Source organism: Dermacentor silvarum, chromosome 4, assembly GCF_013339745.2.
Source record: "Dermacentor silvarum isolate Dsil-2018 chromosome 4, BIME_Dsil_1.4, whole genome shotgun sequence".
In the NCBI taxonomy this organism is placed as follows: Eukaryota; Metazoa; Arthropoda; class Arachnida; order Ixodida; family Ixodidae; genus Dermacentor; species Dermacentor silvarum.
The window spans coordinates 232,810,915-232,815,914 of NC_051157.2; the positions used below are offsets into that span (position 1 = coordinate 232,810,915).

Consider the following 5,000-nt stretch of genomic DNA (forward strand, 5'->3'; position numbering starts at 1 on the left):
GAGCCCCGGGAAGAGTTTTCTTTTCTCTGTAAGGAGATCGAGTCCCTGGAATGGGTTCACCCCGAGATAGGGACGGTGGCTCCGTAGAGCAGTGCGGCTCTTGCGCTGTCCGGTGCGCTCCTGTCGGCCCTTGAAAATCCGAGTGAGGGAGTGTGATTTTCGTGCCGGACCGTACCCACATCCGCAGCAGGTCTCCAAGGTGAACAGCCTCTAGTCGATAGACCAATGTAGGTAAGGGAAGTCGGCAAAACGGATCCGTAACCTTGGGAAAAGGATTGGCTCTGAGGGCTGAGCCGGTCGGGCTGGGGTCCAGAAGCAGGAACGGCACTGCACCGGGACTGGGCGAGGCTCGCCGCCGTAAAAAGCGGTGCGGCCGAGCCCGGACCAGCGTCGGGACCTTCCTGTGGAAAGCCACAGCTGTGCATTTTCCGTGGGCTTCGCGCCTGAGGTTCTTGCTTCGGCCGGCAGAAAACAGCCAACTCAGAACTGGCACGGACCGGGGGAATCCGACTGTCTAATTAAAACAAAGCATTGCGAGGGCCGTTGACGGTGCTGACGCAATGTGATTTCTGCCCAGTGCTCTGAATGTCAACGTGAAGAAATTCAAAAAAGCGCGGGTAAACGGCGGGAGTAACTATGACTCTCTTGGGGGCGAGCAGTACAGGTTTTGTTTTTCGACTGCTCAAGAGGCGCTCACCTCCACGTGGTGCCCCTGGATAGCTAGGTGCAAGCCTAGTGAACTAAGTAGCGCCTCAAAAAGGGCCCAAGATGGCCACGCGGGTGTAAGCTCTGTGACTATGTTATGAATAAGGAGCCTTGGGCTACTAGCCCTTGAGTCTCTTCGCCCGCGGGAGCGAACACGGACTCCTCCCTACCTTGTCGTGAGCTTTGCTCTAGGCTGAAGCCTTGAGCTTCAGTTGCCTTTTTTTTTTTTTTTGAAACTCTGAGGGTGCTACCCTTCTAAGCTACCTTTACGTTTACGCCTAAAAATTCCAAATGATTCTTGCCCAGTTTACGGTAACTGCACCGGCTGATCCAGCAAAGCATTAGGTTCGGTTTGCTGCACCAGCTCAAGTAGCAAAGCAGTGATAGGCTTACGGTTGGCTGCACCGGCTTTCATAGTGAAGCAGCTCGGTAAACTGCACCGGCTTTCTTGTTAAAGCGAAGCAGGATTTAGGGTTCATTCGGCTAACTGCGCCGGCGGATCAGCGAAGCAGAACAGGTCTGTGGTCACGGAGAACGGTTCACAGCACTCCGGCTGTTCGACAGCGAAGCTGTGCCCTCCTTGGTGAGGAAGGGAGGCTGTTCTCAGTCTCTGTTACTGGGTTCGTTGCGTCCCAGCCCCAAGCAACGCCCCTGGCTTGCCAGGGAAGAGGAGTTCTGCTCCTGAGGCGGGCTCGTTGCGTCCCGGTCCCAAGCAGCGCCCCTGGTTCACCGGGGAAGAGGAGTTCCGCTCCTGAGACGGGTTCGTTGCGTCCCGGTCCCAAGCAACGCCCTTGGCTTGCCAGGGAAGGAGACACAGTCTCAAGTGGTTCGTTGCACCACGAGTCTAAGCAACGCCCTTGGCTTGCCAAGGCAGGGGAGCTCGCTCCTGGTGTGTTTGAACTTGATCTGTTGCCACAGTGAACCTTGCCACGCTTTTGAGTGTCAAGATGTCAATTTGTTCCGACCTTTGAAGCGAATCTGAGTACGTCTTGGAGTTGACACGAATAGCTAGAAGTCTCGTTTGTAGTGGCTGTTGCGCCACCGTCCTCACGAGAAAAAAAGGGAGGGAAAAAAATTTTTTTTTTTTTCCCCTCTCTCTCTCTTTTTTTTTGCCCCGGTATACGTGGTTTCGACCGTCTTGTTTTTTTGGATAATGGATTACATTTTGAAGTATGATACAGACATCTATATTTGTCACATATGTAATGTTCGTGTTACCTCACGAAACAAACTAGAATCTCACTACTCCACTCACTCAGTACACTTGCTTTGGCAATGCCCACATTGCCTTACTAAGACATTTCCCTCCAGTAAAAGCATGTCTTCACATGTCTCAAGGTGTAAACGGGAGCACGCTGCACGCCTGCCTCCTCCATCTCCGGTGCTGTCCATTCCACATGAATCTCCCGAGTCTCCAGTCAATGCTCGTCTCAGTAGTGTGCCTGGTGCACCTACTACCGACATGCAGTCTTGCTCCACGGCGGTGTGTCCAGAGGAGGCCACTGTGCTTAATGAAAATTTTAATGAAACTGTCCAAAGTCTTGAAACACAACAGGTCGTACAAGACGATTCGATACATGCCAGTCACAGTGCTTCTTCCTCTCGAGCACCTCGTCCTGCAGCTGGGCGTTATGTTAATCTGACGCGAGGACAATGGACGTTGGCTGAGATGGAATCGGTGGCCCGTGCTGAGTTATCCCTGGGTGAGGTCTACTCGGTCGTCGACGTTTTGGCGACAAAATTTCCTCATCGGTCTAAGGAAGCAATTGAAAAAACTCGTAAACTTCCCAAATATATTGATATTCTTTCTACACTTAAAACCACACATACAGGCATAGCCACACAAAACATTTTAGACGGCCCGACATATTCACACTGTCGTTGGGCTGATTCTGAATTAATTGCACTTGCTAAGCGAGAACTGGCTGTTGGTCCACATAAAAGAATTAATGAAGCTTTGCATGCAGTCTTTGGTAGTCGGACGATTTCGTCTATTTCCCAGGTCCGTCGAACAACCCGCTATCAGGATATTTTTGAGCTGTTGAGGTCAGAGGTTGTAGTTCCCCCTCCTGCTTTTCCCCCATTTAGTGGTATAGTCCCTCCCCCCCCATTGGAGTTGTCTGCCGCTGATGTGCGTCTTGCGCTCTCTGAGATTGGTATTGTCAATGAGGCCATCGTTTCCTCACTAGTAGCTGGTCCCACATCAATAGATGATCTTCGATTAATCTATAAAGTTTTCGGCGTTAAGCAGAAACAGAAATCTAAAGATAAAAGTCGTGAGTCAACACAACAAAAACAACAAAATCGCAGTCAGCGTAAACGCGCACGCTACGTTGAACACCAAAGGCTCTACCACTTAGGGCCTAAGGTTTTGGCTGATCACCTTCTTATAGGTGACACTAACGCATGTTCCCTCTCCGATTTGCACAAGGAGTTTGATCCAATTTTTAACACGTATTCGTCTCCACTTTCCACTCCCCTTGAATCCTCTATCAGCCTTGAGGTTGATGAGACTTTGTTCACAGAAGGCGAGATCGCCGTTGCGATTCGGTTACTCTCCTCGAAGTCCGCTCCTGGTCCGGACAACATTTCCATTCCTGAACTCCTCAAAGTCCCTCCTAGTGTTTTAACACACATCTTTAATAACTGGCTTGCTTTTGGCATTGTTCCTTTGGAAATGAAACAGAGCAGAACTGTTTTCATTCCTAAGAAGTTTAATCCAGTAGGTCCTGGCGATTACAGGCCTATTTCAGTCTCACCAGCCCTTTTCCGTCTGTTTTCGAAGCTACTTCTGTGTCGACTCAGCGCGACCAATAATTTTCACAAGTATCAGTCTGGCTTTGCGGAGGATTGCAGTACCTCCTCTAACCTTCTGGTGCTCCAGGCACTCATGCGTGCTCTCAAACTTCAACATCGACCCTTCTTTGCAGTCAGCCTTGACTTGCGAAAGGCGTTTGATTCAGTTTCTCACTCGGCCATTTTCTCTTCTCTGGAAGCTCGAAAGGTTCCTACCCGCATTCTAAATCTAATAAGACATCTCTATGTCAACTGCACCACTACGTTTACTTGTGGTGGTATCTCAGATAATGTCCGTGTCCCTTTAAGAAGGGGTATAAAGCAGGGCGATCCGCTCTCACCATTCCTCTTTAATTGCATTATAGACCCGTTGTTATACATGCTCAACGATTTGGGAGTTGGAGTGCCACTGGGTGCAGCTTCGATGTCTGCGATGGCATTTGCAGACGACCTCCTGCTCGTCTCGGACACCTCTGAAGGTCTCCAGCTTCTTGTCGATGAGACTGTTCGATACTTGAATAATGTTGATCTGCACATAAATCCAACGAAGTCTCAGTACTTTGGTTGGCGTCCCAACCATTACACTAAGGGTTTCGACTACAGTATTCCACCCATAGTTATTTCTGGTAACACTCTTGCTCCTAAAGCTCGTGGTGAGCCCATCCGGTACCTTGGTATCGACTTGTACACTAACAAACACCCCACTGTCGACTCAAAAAAGGCACACAGTCTTCTCGGCCTCATTGCGAAAGCATCGCTAAAGCCTTTCCAGAAGGTAAACTGCATCAGGCAGCTGGTTCTCCCAGCTTTCCTGTACGGCGCCGCCAACTCCCTTGAGGTGGCGTCTGAATCGTGTAGGCTAGATGCCCTTATCCGCACTTGGGTAAAGAAGACTCTGCACTTGCCCTCTGGTTTTCCGAATATTCACATCTGGCTCCCATCTAAGAGGGGGGGCCTCGGCCTCATACAGCTTCAACGCGTCGCACAAATCGTGCAATTTAAGAGTCTAACACGTCTGCTCAGGATGGGCGACATTTTTATTGACAATCTTTTTGACATTATCCTTGACAAAAATCACAAGAGAATTTCTGAACTTTTCGGTGTCCCGTCGGGCATCACTTCTGTAAAGGCAGTTGAAAGCGCATTGCGCAGGGGGACCACCAAATGGTGGAATGACTTAAAAACAAGATATACAAACAAGGACCTCTTTGCTCACCACGACCAGATGTCGGCCAACACATGGCTTGGATACGAGTCCAAACTTCTGAAGGATGGCGATCGGGTGAAGGCCTTGCGCCTCCGCACGAATCTTTACCCCACTAAATCACTCACTAACAAGCAGAGCAAGGATCCGGCATCTCGACTTTGTCGAAGATGCGGCGAAAAACCGGAGACAGCCTTTCACATCTTACAGGAATGCGAGTCCGTCCATTTGGCACGTACCGAGCGCCATAACTTCGTCGCCACCCAGGTTGCCCGCCTGGTACGTGAAAAAAACC

At 50.1% G+C, this 5,000-nt stretch overlaps 1 pseudogene; it reads left to right on the plus strand.

Annotated features, from left to right (window-relative positions):
- LOC119451281 (large subunit ribosomal RNA) overlaps positions 1–5,000 on the plus strand; it is a 9,043-nt pseudogene that overhangs the window by 2,073 nt on the left and 1,970 nt on the right.